General features: G+C 48.2%; 1 protein-coding gene across 1 annotated transcript in view; it reads right to left on the bottom strand.

Moving 5' to 3' along the window:
* LOC138295493 (calpain-8-like) overlaps positions 1–15,111 on the bottom strand; it is a 187,902-nt gene that overhangs the window by 160,569 nt on the left and 12,222 nt on the right. The gene's annotated exons all lie outside the window — the stretch shown is intronic.

Here is a 15,111-nt window from a genome sequence, read left to right as displayed (position 1 = left end):
TTTTTATTTTTTTACACTGTTGCTTCACCGAGCAGTATTAGAGTGCTGTAGAGCAAACATAGAAGTGCATGTGAGATAATATGCTTACAAAGAACATCCAACGAATTCGGAATGAAAAGAACTAAGGGCTTGAAGGTTAAGGTATAGACATGGTGGCATGGAGAAGGCAGTAGTAAATAGGTGATACTGGAGTCTGCCACAGCAAAGCCATTAACTAAGAGGAACTAGTTCACTACTGGTGAGATTCCTTTGGTGGACATGTTGGAGGGGTGGGACAGTCACTGGTGTCCCTTCAAACCAGGTCTCTTGTGAATAAGAAAGTCTTGAGCTTTCTTTCTAAAGGAGGGGATGTCTGGGGCCATCCGTGATTGGTGCGGGAGGGAGTTCCGATTGTACGAGTGTAATCAGCAATGATTGTCTTTGAGCTTGAGATGTTCTGAATTTCGGGGGCTCTAGCAAGAGCAGTTCTTTGCTGTAGGAGTTTTTCGAGAGGCCTGAGAATTTCAGCAGTCAGTAAGGTAGCTGGGAATGCCAGTGTGTAAGGCTTTGGAGGTGATGCAACAGAGCTAGACTTGGATTCGAGCCTCTGTTGGATGCCAGTGAAGATTGCTCAACATAGGAACAATGTGATCATTTTTTTTGTTTGTGCCTGAGTAGTTGAGCTGTGGAGTTCAGGATCGGCTTTAAGCGGAAGCCTGGCATTAGGTGGGAGGCCTGGGAGTAAGGCATTCCCTGCATTTGGTCTTCAAAATAACTAGTGTTCGAGCCGTAATACTAAGCTGCCCGTTAAAAAGTAGGTGTTTTTAATCTTTTTAGTTGGTGCAGATGAAAGTTGCTTTCTGGGCTAACTCTATTGTTTGAATAATTATTAACTATAAAGAATTAATCACAATGAAGCATCCGTATTTAAAGCTATACGTCACAGAGGCTACAAGTGTTTTGGTTCAACAGAAGATTGTTTCGTAACCATGCACTGCATGGCTGCTTCCCAATGACCATTGTTGCGAAAAAGGCATATGTCTGATCATCAAAAGTGGGGAAAAGAGCTAGCAGAGATTTGGGGGACACTGAGCACAGACATATTTGGACCCTGTTTTTGAATCAGTTAGTCCTAGAAATTACATAGGACTATGACTTTGTTGTCATCCACACATTGTACTTGCACACTGTAGGAAAGTGCCACTGTTGGCACGGTTACCCCCCACTTTTTGGCTAACGTTGATGCCAACTTTGATTGAAAGTGTGCTGGGACCCTGCTAACCAGGCCCCAGCACCGGTGTTCTTTCTCTAAAACTGTACCTTTGTTTCCACAATTGGCACAGCCCTGGCACACAGTTAAGTCCCTTGTAAAAGGTACCCACTGTACCAGAGGCCTGTGGCCAGGGAAGGTCTCTAAGGGCTTCAGCATGCATTATGCAACCGTAGGGGACCCCTCACTAAGCACATGCATACTACCTTGCAGCTTGTGTGTGCTGGTGGGGAGAAAAAGACAAAGTCGACATGGAATCCCTCTCAGTGTGCCATGCCCACAAACCACTGCCTGTGGCATAGGTATGTCACCCCTCTAGAAGGCCTTACAGCCTTCTAAGGCAGGGTGCACTATACCACAGGTGAGGGCATAGCTTTCTGAGCAATATGCCCCCTACAGTGTCTAAGTCAATTCTTAGACATTGTAAGTGCAGTGTAGCCATATTGCGTATATGGTCTGGGAGTTTGTCACTATGAACTCCACAGCACCATAATGGCTTCACTGAATACTGGGAAGTTTAGTATCAAACTTCTCAGCACAATAAACCCACACTAATGCCGGTGTAGGATTTATTGAGAAATGCACACAGAGGTCATCTTAGAGATGCCCCCTGTATGTTAGCCAAACTGCTAGTGTAGGACTTATCGATCCGTGCCAGCCTGCCACTTTCAGACAAGTTTCTGACTACATGGGGGGAGTGCCTTTGTGTACTCTGTGGTCAGAAACAAAGCCTGTCCTGGGTGGAGGTGCTTCACACCTCCTCCCTGCAGGAACTGTAACACCTGGCGGTGAGCCTCACCCTGCGCGTGCCGTCGGGTGGTATCGTTTGGATCCACGTGTGTCATCCGGCTCCACGTGGCTTCATCAGCATCATTGGAGCCGTCTATGACATCACGGTCGCCTATAAAGGCACCACCCCAACGTGCATATGTCAGTTCTTTTATCCATAACACTTCCACGCCAGAAGCTCAGGGTCATGGATAGATCCAACATTTGTCTGTGCAAAACTAGGGCCCTGAAAAGGGTGAACCCTAACCCTACTAGGCATATCCGCAGAGCGGGGAGGCATGGGCGGTTGTAAGGAATCTGCAGCTAGATAGAGTCTCTACCAGAAAATGCGTTACCGAAGGTAAGTAACTTGTTCATCTGATAGAGACCTCTAGCTGCAGACTCCTTACCTTTGAATAGATACCCAAGCCATAACCTCCTGGTGGTGGGCTGCGGACACTACTACTTACACTAAAAAGTCCTGTAGGACTGAACGGGCAAAGGGCCCGTCTCTAAGTACCTGACTGTCCAGGCAGTAATGTCTTGCAAAATTGTGCTAAGACGCCCACGTTGCCGCCTGACAGATCTCCAGGACTGGTATGCCTCGAGCTAGCGCAGTGGTAGCAGCTTTGCCACTGGCAGAATGAGCCCGCAATCCCTCAGGAGGCTGCTTCCCGGCCAATGGGTAGCATATCTTGATGCAGAGAACGACACATTGCAAAATGGTTCGCTTCTGCACTGCCTGACCCTTCTTTGCTCTAACGTACCACACAAAGAGTTGGTCATCCACCTGGAACTCTTTTGTGCAGTCAAGGTAGAATGACAACGCTCTTTTTGGGTTCAGTCGATGGAGTCGCTCCTCTTCTTTAGAGGGATGTGGTGGAGCAAAGAAGGTGAGCAGGGTGATGTTCTGACCCAGATGAAATGGGGTCACCAGATTGGGGAGGAAAGAGGCACGAGTCCTGAGAACCACTTTGTCTGGATAGTGAGATATGGTGGCTTTGATGACAGGGCTTGCATCTCACTCACCCTCCTGGCAGATGTTATTGCCACTAAGAAGGCTGTCTTGATGGTGAGCAGCCGGAGGAGACAGTTATGCAACGGCTCGAAAGGAGCACACATAAGAAATGTGAGGACAAGGTTTAAGTCCGATTGAGGCATAATAAAGGGTGTGGGGGGAACATATGTACAAGCCCTTTGAGGAATCTATGTACAATGGGAGATTTGATAAGAGAAGGCTGATCAGGCAGCCGAAGAAATGACGATAAGGCATATAGATAACCATTGAGAGCCCCCAAGGCAGAACCCTGGTTGGCTAGAGAAAGGATGAAGAGAAGAATATCGGAAAGAGAAGCAGAAAGAGGGTCAATAGACCTTTCTGTACAATAATAAACAAATCGTTTCCAACGGCAGGCATATACCATTTTAGTGGAGGGACGTCTGGCTGCCAAAATAACTTTACAGACTTCAGGAGGAAGATCAAAAGCCATCAACTGCCGCCGCTCAATCTCCATGCATGAAGGCACAGAGTTGACAGGTTCGGGTGGAGAACGTTCCCCTGCTGCTGCGACAGAAGATCCTCTTGAAGGGGCAGCCTGATCAGAGGATTGATGCTCATTTTCAGTAGCTTGGGATACCAGACTCTCCGTGCTCAATCCGGAGACACTAGGATTACTTGGGCCTGGTCGTTCTTGGCCTTCTTGAAAACTCTGGGCAGAAGTGTATGGGCAGAAAAGCGTATAGGAGGCCTGAATGCCACTCGCAACTAAAAGCGCCACCGAGCGATTGCCACCTTGGAAACTTCAACGCGCAATACTGCTGACATTGCGCATTCTCTGCGGAGGCGAACAGATCTAACCAAGGCTCTCCCACTGCTGAAAGGGTCCTTGAGCCACCTCTGGATGGAGATACCATTCGTGGTCCGCTAGGCATTGACGGCTGAGTAAGTCCGCCCTGGTGTTCAGAGAACCGGCCAGGTGTTGAACCACCAGGGTTATGCCTTGCTGTTCCAGCCATGTCCAGAGACAAAGAGCCTCTTGACAAAGGGTCCACAACCCCACACCGCCCTGCTTGTTGCAGTACCACATTGCGGTGGTGTTGTCCATGAACACCTGCACTACCTTCCCTTTCACAACAGGAAGAAATGCTTTCAATGCTAGCCAGATCGCCCGAAGCTCCAATAAGTTGATATGGAGCCCGGATTCCGCTGGAGACCAGAGGCCCCTGATCTCCGCCTCTCCCAAGTGGCCTCCCCATCCCAGAAGTGACGCATCTGTGACTACTGTGAGATCTAGTTGGGGAAGGAAGAGGTTCACTAACCACCACTGCAGGCCTTTTGCAGTACCGTCCAAAATCTGAACTGTGTCAGTAAGATTTCCCTGATGTTGTGCCCACTGGAACTTCAGGTCCCATTGCAGAGCCCTCATACACCATCTGGCATGTTTGATTAACAGGATGCAGGAAGCTAGGGCCCCAACAGCCTCAAAGTCTGTCTCACCGAAATCCAGGATAGAGGCCGAAACATCAGTATCATAACCTGAATATCCTGGACTCCCTGCTCGGGAGGAAAAACCCAAAACTGCACTATGTCCAAAATAGCTCAGATGAAAGGGAGCATCTGAGAACAAGTTAGGTGTGATGGCACTTCTATAGTGAACCCCAGTGAATGCAGGAGGTCCGCCGTGGTCTGAAGGTGGGTGACGAGAGCTTGGGGCGTAGGAGCCTTCAACAGCCAGTTATCGAGGTAGGGGAAGACTGAAATCCCTAACCTGCGCAGATGAGCTACAACCACAGCCATCACTTTTGTGAACTGGGGACTGGGGAGCACTGTAAACTGAAAGTTCTCGTAGCCCACCTTGAACAGCAAGTAACGCCTGTGGGCTGGCAGGATGGGGATGTGAAAATACGCATCCTGCAAGTCCAACGCTACTATCTGGTCTACTTAGTCTAGAGCAGACAAGACCTGAGCAAGAGTGAGCATCCTGAATTTCTCCTTTTTGAGGAAGAGATTGACGTCCCTTAAATCCAAGATAGTGCGAAGACCCCAGTTCTTTTTGGGAATCAGAAAGTAGTCGGAATAACACTTCTGACATCAGGTCCCTTTCTATCGCCCCCTTGGCCAAGAGAGCCGTAACGTCCTTGCGGAGCAAGATTAAATGACCCTGTATCAGCAGTTCTTCCAATGGAGGGATAGCAGGAGGGAAAGACTGGAAGGGGAGGGAATAGCCCTTCTGTATGATCTGCAAGACCCATTTGTCCGATGTTATGGAACACCAGTGAGGGAGATGAAATGTAATCCTCCCTCCAACTGGACAGGCATGGTCTTGCTGTACCATATTAGGAGGGCTTGGGCATTGCGGAAGAGGGTGGTTGGGTGGTGGCGGACCTCTGGCTAGACCCTCTGGGTCTGAAGGCACCACAACCTCGTCCTCGCACTCGACGCTGTGAAGCTGGAGGACGGTGGCTAACCTGTGGCTGGCATGGTACCTCGCCCCTCCCGAAGCCTCAAAAGGGCGATAGGCAGACTGCTTGCGAACGGGTGCTGAGAGGCCCAAGGAACTGGCCGTGGCTCGAGATTCCTTGAACCGCTCAAGCGTAGAGTCTGCCTTCTCACCAAAAAGACACGAGCCATCGAAAGGCATGTGCATCAAATTCATCTGGTCATCTCCCAAAAAGCCAGTGGTACGCAGCCAGCGGTAGGGAAGGCACCATGGGAAGTGGAGGCTTGGACCACCAAGCTCTCCGGGGTGGGGTGTTGGGTGAGGAAACTAGGGTCGTTAAGAGCTGGTCGATAGCGGCGGCCTATTGTCCTATTCACAGGAGTCCCTGTGCTGGGTTTGGACCACGTCCCCAAGAGGACATATGTAAGGGCTTCAATGAACTGTAACATCGGCTCCGATGTAGCAACCCCTGGCTGAAGCACCTCTGTCAGGATGTTAGTCCTGACTGGCATCGTAGGCAAGTCTAGGTCTAAGACCTCAGCTGCCCTACGCACCACCATGGCATATGTTGCTCCCTCCTCCATAGCCACAGAAGGAGGTGAGAGCATACCAGCATACGGAGAAGTATCCAGTCCATTGGCTTCCACTAGATCCTCATACCAATCCTGCTCCAAACAATACTCTAAAGAGTCCTCAGACCCCTCCCACTTCTCACCTGTTCCTGGCTGTTCATAATAAGCCTCAGGCACTGATCTGGGCCTAATCGGCACCGTAGAAGTCTGAATCAGCATCGTACAAAGTCGTTCCAGATCCGGATCATCAGGAATGAGGATGTGGCTTCCACCACCAGTGGATGCCGGAGGTGGGGTTGGCGTTGATGTCGGGCCCGGGGCCAGAGGAGGCTGACTGTGAGAAACCGGTGCCGGTCCGGATCCAATATCAGATCCTGGAGTCCACAACGATGCCCTGGCCGAAGCCGCTGGCATCGAACCCGATGGGGCCCCTCCTAACCCCATGGGGTCCGCAGACCCACCCGCAGGGTCAGCCTGCTCAAAAACGAGGAGCATGGCTTCGTAAAACTTTTATATTTGAGAGGGGGTTGCTCTGGCTCCCGGAACGGGGGTAGATGCGAAGTCGGCCCTGGCAACAGCTCTGCGGGCCTGTGCTCGGAACATTCAGACAACGCGTCTGCCGACAGGCGTGCCAAAGTCGAAGTGTGTTTGGACTTCTTCTTGTGCCTCTTCCACGAGTGCCCTGAGGACCTCGAGTAGGACAAAGAGGACTTGGGGCTCCTGGTGCGGTCCTGCGACCTCCTCCTTGAGCGGGACTGTGACCTCCGAGGAGTCGCAATGACCGAAGTCGACTGCCGGGCCGCCATGAGGTTTAGGGACCACTCCCTCAAAGCTTTCGGAGCCATGGCCTGACAGTCAGAGCACGACTTTGAGTCGTGGTCCCTGTCGTGGCACCAGAGACATACCTGATGGGGGTCTATCACCGACATGGCACGATGACAGGCGCCACACGGCTTGAACCCCATCTTCCTACATGACATGACCCTTGTATAGATGACAATAATTTCCGACAAAATGTCGAAAAAAAGGCTTTCCAAAAAAGGCAAAGGGTAGCTCGATCCCAGACCTGTGCTTAACCGGGGCAGAAGGAAAAAATTGACGTACATGCGCCGGGGTGGTGCATTTATAAGTGACCGTGACATCACAGATGGCTCCAACGACACTGACAAAGCCATGCGGAGCCAGACAACGCACGCAAATCCGAACGATGCCACCTGACGGCGCGTGCAGGGTATTGCTCAGCAAAAAGATTCCAGATTCGAAGCTGATGCCAGGAAATTCAAAGGTAAGGAGTCTGCAGCTAGATGTCTCTATCAAATTGTGCCTGCAATCAGCCTGCTGTTGGTCTGTAAGGATGTCTGACAAGACTACCCCATCAACAGAACCCTCTTGTGGGTTGCTGGAGTGGAGGTCAGGAAAAGACTCACTCTCTTCTTCCAGTCGCTTATCTGTAACCATGAGCAGGGTCACATCACCAATGTCATAAAAGGGTTTTAGGCGGTTGACATAGAGAATTCTCTTGGGGATTTTGCAACTTCCTAAGTCAACCAAGTAGGTGACTTCTCCTTTAGTTTCAAGAATGGGAAAGGGTCCCGACCCTTGGCAGGCCCTAGGGGCCACAGGCTCCAACACCCAAACTTTCTGCCCTGGTTGGAACTTTTCCATAGCTACTTTTTGGTGATACCAGTGCTTTTGCTGCTCTTGGAAATAGACCACTTACATAGTCCACTATGTCTTGCTTGGGCTCTTTGAGATGCCTTTCCCAGCCTTCCCTTACATGACTCACTGGTTCCCTACCAACAGGATGCCAAAACAAAAGCTCAAATGGAGAGAATCCTAATCCATTTTGTGGCAATTCCCTGTAGGCAAAAAGCAGACATGAAAGTAAAACATCCCATTTCATTTTGGGTTTTTCAGGGAGCCATCCAATCATGCCTTTTAGGGTCTGGTTAAATCTTTCAGCCATCCCATTTGTTTGTGGATGGTATGGGGTAGTAAACTTATAAGTCACTCCACACCCCTGCCACGTGTGTTTTAAGTATGCAGACATGACATTTAACCCTCTGTGGGAGAAAATCCAACTCTGGTAAAACCCTGGTAAAAAATATCCAAGAGGGCTTTTGCTACTACAGGAGCAGTGATGGTCCTTTTCTTCCTGTGTAACTTGACGCCTCAAGCCATCCAGAGTGAGACAGGTTCTCTGCCCCCGGCACAGATCCTCCCTGGAAGGTCCCCCGGGACTTAGAGGTCTGGGTGGTAAGGCCCCAGCTCTGCAGGCTCAGTTCCCTCTAACAAGTATAACAAGTCCTCTTCCTGACAAGAGGGGTTCTGACTTGAGATTTGTTTTGAAGCTGGCTCCTCAGTCTTCCTGCCTTTTCTCTTGGGAGGTTGGTCCACTGTTTCAGGATCCAACTCTCCTTGTTTTCTCTTTGAAGTTGCACTGTGCCCTAATCTTAACACAGGCCCATTCTGGGATCCCAAGCATGGCTGCATGGGTCTTCAGTTCTACTTCAGCCCAGGGGGAATGCTCCAGGTAATTTCGAAGCAGACAATCTACTGGGATGGATGAGAACACAACCACTTCTTTTTGACCTACTCCCCCCCAATCAGATGTTACCATAGCCATGGGATGGAGCTTTGCCTAATTGTCAGCATTGGTCACAGGATAAGACTTCCCTACCAGGAACTGAATGGAGTGGACAAAGTGCTGGGTCACCATGGTGACACTAGTTCCTGTGTTCCTGGGGGCATCAACTTTTTCCCTATTTATCAAAGGGTGCTGCCTATTTTTGTGTATTGCTACGCTAGTCAGCACAGGATAATTATACTTTTCCCTCTGTGACTAGAGCTGCCTCTGTGTGTTCACTCACATGGTCAGACCACAACTATGATCCCATCTGGAGATTAGCAACTGCATTTACTGCAATCTCCAGTTTGGTTCCCTCTATTCTAGAAATCATAGCACCAAGCCTTGTTGGGATCAAAGTTCTTTCCATTGTACCCACCCCTGGACTGTGAGGTGCCTCTGGGCCCACACTCCTATGCAGGTTTTTGGGGGCATTAAGAAGACCCTTTAGTTTTGTTTTGGATCCCATCTTTCCCTCGAAGGGTGGGGCTTTTCAGCCTCTTTCTTTTGGTCTTCCCCACCAGTGGTCACCCTTGTCTTGACCCAATGGTCTGCCTTCTTCCCCAATTCTAGAGGAGAAAGTGAACCTAGGTCTACCAGGTATTGATGTAGCCTCTCACAGTAACAATTACTCAACAGATGCTCTTTCATGAATAGGTTATACAGCACATCATAATTTTATACCTTGTTACCAGCTCACCAACCATCCATCACTTTTACTGAATAGTCCACAAACTATACCCATGTTTGGCTCTGGGTTTTTGAGCCAAGTTGATCTTTATGCTGTACTCTTCAGTTGTAAATCCAAAGCCCTCAATCAGGGTACCCTTCATAAGGTCACAGGGTTTAGAATCTGCCTCATTCAGTGTCAGGAGCCTATTCCTGCACCTTCCTGAGAATAACTTCCACAACAGTGTGCCACTATGTTTCTTTGTATTTTCCCACCCAATGCAGACTCTTTTAAAGGCAGAAAACCATTTTACTATATCATCCCCTTCTGGGAAGGGAGGAACAACTTCTTTTGGGAGTTTGAGGCTGAAAGGTTTCTCTCCCAACACTTTTATGCTGCCACCAGAGATGGGTCCTAGGCCCAACTCTTTTCTTTTTGCTTCAATTTCCAAAAACTGGGTCCCCCAAGGCCAGTCTTTTGGTCATCCTGGCTAAGGCCTGGTCTTCCTCTGTGGGTGCACTAATGCTAAGGGAAGACGAGCTCCCCTCATCCCCATTGTCCACCGCATCTTCCTCTCCAGGAGAGGTTTCATTATCTACTTCTTCTGTGGAGTGGGCTTTTTCATGCTGAGCTACTAGGAATCTAATCTGGTCAACTTTAACCTGTTTTCCAGTAGGTGGTTTGTACAGTTTGCAGAGTTTCCTTAAATGGGCATAGTTACACACCATGTAAGGGGCCAGGTCGAGCTCCTGGCACTGGTTCTCTGACATGTTATACTACTAAAGTTGGGACCTTTTTATAAATTTGGAACCCCTAAGGTCAACTAAAGTAAGGACTTTTAAAACTCTAACTATTGTTGTAGGGACCTAACCAAGGCCCTAGCAGTAAGTTAAAAAATTTGCAAACATTTTAGCCAACTGGGGAAAAAAGGTAATTTAGACAGTTATTCATGTGCTCACAAACTGACAAAGTGGTATCAGTAAAGAAAGTCTTTAAGCTACCACTGAGACACCAGATGTAGGAGGCTGGCTTTCGATGTAGTGTGCAAAAACAGGCACACTGTGCAGAGAGTCCCGGCAACCACAAGTTGGCTTACATAGGTAAAAACTAGACCACCCAATGCTCTAATTTATATGGTAGCTTCATTGAACACTTAGGCCAATCTTGAAGATGTGCAAAGAAATAACTCTAGACTAATTAAATAACATATTTCAGATATGTATAACATTTATAGACCAAAATCATCAAAATTGTGTAATGACCTTTTCAAGTTATGATTTTTCAAAGTTTATCAACAATAGTCTTTTTGTGCCTAACTACGCAACATAGGAATTAATGGGAGAAAACTGTTAACATGCATATAAAATCAGTCCATGTATTTACTAGTGTGTCCTTTTGGATGTAGGTCGAGGTTGTCCAGAAGACCTATGGACCAGCCAGAGGAGTTTGGGCGGTTCCCAGTTTTGGTGGGAAGAGCTGCCTAAAAGTCCTTGGAGCTGGTGCAGAACTGCTGCAGGGGACCACTTGGAAAAGCAATGCACAGGTCAGCTGCAAGGTGAGTCAGGTGGGTTGCCTTGGAGTGAAGAGATTGCAAGGGACAGGGGACCTTAGAGCATAGCTGGTTCTCCAGTGCAGGGCCCAGGGAGGCCGGGTGCAAAGCAGATAGAGGAGCCAGGAGCTGTGTGTAATGGTGCCCTTGGAAGCAGGAGGCAGGTCAATTTGAGGGTGGATTGCATCTCAGCAGGGCCACTTTTGGAGGGTGGTTCTTACGTGTCCTAAAGTATCTCGATTGGGGCTTGCTCCTGGTCCTTTTAGAGTCCAGAGTGGACTTTTCTTCTTGGTGTCTGACGTTGAGTGACCAATACCCCAGGCTATTGCACAATTCAGTCACTAGAGGTCACAGTGTCACCAAATTTGGCACACTTGCAGGATTTGTCCTCAGGTCTGTTGGGAGAAATTTGGTCTAGCTGCAGTGTCCAGTTCCTTGGTCAGCAGCTGGTCAGTGAACTGGACTTCACTGGTCTTTGGGTCTTTTGTTGCAGGAAGGGGTGCCTTCACTCTGGAGGGAGATTGTTGATGATTTTCAGAAAGGTGGAGGTCTTATGTGATTTTGTAGAGTCTGCCCAATGTCCGTGCAGTCCCTCAGCGGTGATTGTCAAGTCCTCGGTGCAGCAGGCAGGGTTTGGCACCTTTTCTTTGTGCAGCAGGAATGCAGTTCTCGGGCCTTGGGTCTTCTTTGTTGCAGGCCTGCTTATGTCTTTGGAATCTGATGTGCAGGTCTAGGGGTACACATTAAATACTGCATCTAGTGGGCATTTAGGGGATACCTTGTAGTGACCAATGGGTCATCTACCTTTGGGTGGCTATACCGACTATATGACCACAGAGATCACTTCCCTATCTCTGATAGGCTATTTTCCTACAATGCAAGATGGAAGAAAATGAAATGGGGGGGTCACCTCGCATGCAACACCTTAGGAGTGGTGCAAGCTGGGGGTGGCCACTTCTCCTATCCTTTGTGCATTTACCCACTGTTGATCCCGACAAACGTCAAGGCTTGCAACGGGGGCAGCCATCTGCTGCTAGCAGCAAGGCTGGGGGTTGAGTTTTATGGGTGGTAAGCCCTTTGAAGCTCATAGGCAGGGCTGTGCATATTCCTGGGGGAGGAGCTGTAACACCTTTTATCAAGAAGGGCTTTGTTCTCTGGACCCATGGATGTAAATGGCTGCTCTGTTCGCTTACTATGCCCCAGGATAGGCAGGGACACAATAGGGGCATATTGCTCATGCATCTATGCCCCCACATGCTATATAGTGCACCCTGCCTTTGGGCTGGAAGGCCTGCCAGAGGGGTGACTTACCTATATTGCATGCAGTGTATAGTGGACAGGGCACACAGGCTGTGTTCCATGTCAGTTTTGCATTTTAGGATTGCACCAGGACACTCAGCCTGCAGTGGCAGTGTTGGGTGCACTTGGATGCATGGTCCCTGAGGGTGGCACAATCTGTGCTGTTGCCCTCAGGGGCCTAACTTTATTACCTCATGCCCTGGGTACCTTAGTACCATTTATTAGGGCTTATAGGGGCACCTAAGGTGTTTCCAATTGTGCCAATGCATCACAATAGTTTTGGGAAAGAGATCTGGCCCAGGAAACCTGGCTAGCAGGGGCCCTGAGCACTAACAACTTTGAAACCACATCAAATATCAAGCAAGATGTTAGAGCTAACCATGTCAAAAGAGGCCCTTACTCACAGAAACGGATCCTGTTTTCCTTTAAGAAAAGTGGGTTGTATTTCAACAAAAAGGGAAACCTTCAATCAAAGGCAATTACATACATGGCAGTCTGCTGACATCAGCAGACCACCATCCTTGTGATGGCAGCTATTCCTAATGGATCGCAAACTGCAACCTACCTCATTAATATTCATGAGGTAGGTTGATTTGCGACTCATTAGGAATCGCAAGTATGGACCAAAAGGAGCAGTGGCTCTTCCGCTAAGGCGGAGGAGCATCGCCCCAAGCTCTGAGCAGTGCAAACAAGGAAAAATAAAATGATAATAACACAATGTTATTATCATTTTATTTTTCAGTGCGGAGCCAGGTTAGGTCTGGGCAGGGAGGGGCAGGGCTGTGTCACTGTTCATACATAAGGAATAGCGATTACCAAATAGCAATTCAGATAAAATCGCTATTTGGAAATTGCTATTCCTACTCTTTGTACATCTGACCCTGTGAAGGGAGGTGTGTATTATGCTTAGCTTTTCCTTGTGAGTGACTCGATGCAAATTACACTTGCGTAAAAATATTTGCCAATTTGTGTGTAACTGCAACCTTTCTATTTCTGGTAGCTTGTGCAAGTAATACCTGAAGTTCATGGGAACAAAACTTTCCAACTTTGCTCGAGCCTTTGTGGAGATGTGCTATCAATGAAGTAATTTGTGATATGTTGTTACTCTGTTAGGTGAATGTGTCAGCTTTAGTGAGTTGTAGCAACCAGTCCTTGGTCTTTCACAACTGAAGACCTGAAGGCTGTATCAAATCCATTAAGCATCATGCTGGTGTCTATGAATGGTCATTGTCAAGCTGATGTGCATGTGTGGATGCAGTTGGCAGTGGCTGGTGGGTGCTGTATTATCCAGTGCATTGCATATTTAGGCTGTGCTGGATGTATGTTTGGCATTCTGTCTTAGTGTGTTCTTTTCTGGGGTATGTTGTGGTTTGTTCTGGAGGATATTGCTATTCTGAACATACACTGATACCTAACTATATGGTATAGTTGTGCTCTCTTGATTTTCTCCCTCCAATGTCCTTGTTAACCTTTGGTGCTCTGTTGTCGCTTCTGGCTGCTGCTATGTTTTGAACATTAATAAGCACTATTGCTTACGGAAAGTCAGTGGCATGGGGCAAATTTGGAAGCTGCTGTCATTCAATGACATTTTCCACACCTGCACGTTACCATGTTACGCCGATTTACAGACAATGTCATACATATGTAACAGCAACTGTAATACCATACCAAGGAGTTTTTTGAATCCTCAAAACTTTTCCAAATTATGCCTAGAAATTGAGGTAGTCACTACTTTTCCAGTAATCCCAGGAAACGTTTTGAGAGATTCATTATCTCACAGTAAAAAATTTATTTTTAAAATGTTCTTCTCCACAGGGAACATGTGTTCCAGTGTGGAGAAAACCCCTGCCTCTACAACTCCACCAAATAGGAGGGAGCTCCACAACTTCTCAAGGGCAGGGATGGCTGGACGAAATGCCCACAAACTTGGTGCACAAAAATATCCCTGGCATTCCTGCAATGGCATGTCCGCTGTCCTGCCACAGGGGGAGATTTACTCCCACACAAACCTCTACGAGTAAATCCTCCTAGGAGCGCAGAAACAACTTTTCTGTAAATTGCACAAGCAATGTTGCCCTCGTAAGAGAAGCAATTTGCTGCTGTCAGTCAGGCTTATAGACTGAAATTACTTTGTGAGCCGGGCACATAGTCATTCACGGACAACAACGTAAAAATGATGGATAGCCATGTGTTGTTCATTGACATAAAAGAAGTCTGTACCAAATGCCTCCTAGATGTCCAGCCGCAGTAGCTATTTCGGCTTCTGCAAATGCCCCCCCCTGTGTGCGGCAAACACCGTGCTCAGCAGAGAGCAGGTTTGTAATCCACGCCCTGAGTGCTGGCCGCTGCCTCCTACCCGGGCAGATAAGGTATCTCCTGCCATCCCCACCCATTCCCAGGCCTGACAAAGGGTGGGATCCGCCCTGCGTGGGCTCTGTGCGCCTTGCAAATAAAACAGAGGCTCGTGGAGATCTTGAGGGAGTCAGGACCGCACTGGGCTATAGTGGAGGTGGGAGACGCCCCGGTGGGCTGCCACAATGTAGGACGGTTTGTAAACATACAGAGTTCGGGCCCACTTTTAGGTCTAGCTTAAGAGTGCGGTTTAGTTGCACTCATTGTTACCATTTCTTTAAAATATACAGTGGGCTTTAGCTCCGCCCAAATGATTATTTTTCGCTAGTCTCATGCTATTGGCTGTTTGATATGTCAGGCCGCCTCCTATAGAGTGATTACATTGCAATGCGAGATGAGCTATTTTACGTGCCAAAAGTACACACTCATCACACAGTATATTCTTTGCCCCATAGATAAATTAAATACACAAAGCAATCGTTTTTTTGTTTTTTTTTTTCACTGCTGCAAGCATTTTAAATGTTTTAGTCAGGACTAAAAACGCAAACCAAGCCTTTTGGCTTTTAAAATGTGCTTGCAGGAGAAC

The sequence above is a fragment of the Pleurodeles waltl genome, chromosome 5 (assembly GCF_031143425.1).
Source record: "Pleurodeles waltl isolate 20211129_DDA chromosome 5, aPleWal1.hap1.20221129, whole genome shotgun sequence".
Lineage (NCBI taxonomy): Eukaryota > Metazoa > Chordata > Amphibia > Caudata > Salamandridae > Pleurodeles > Pleurodeles waltl.
Note: the sequence above shows the minus strand (reverse complement) of the source record. Positions and strands in the feature narration are given on the sequence as shown.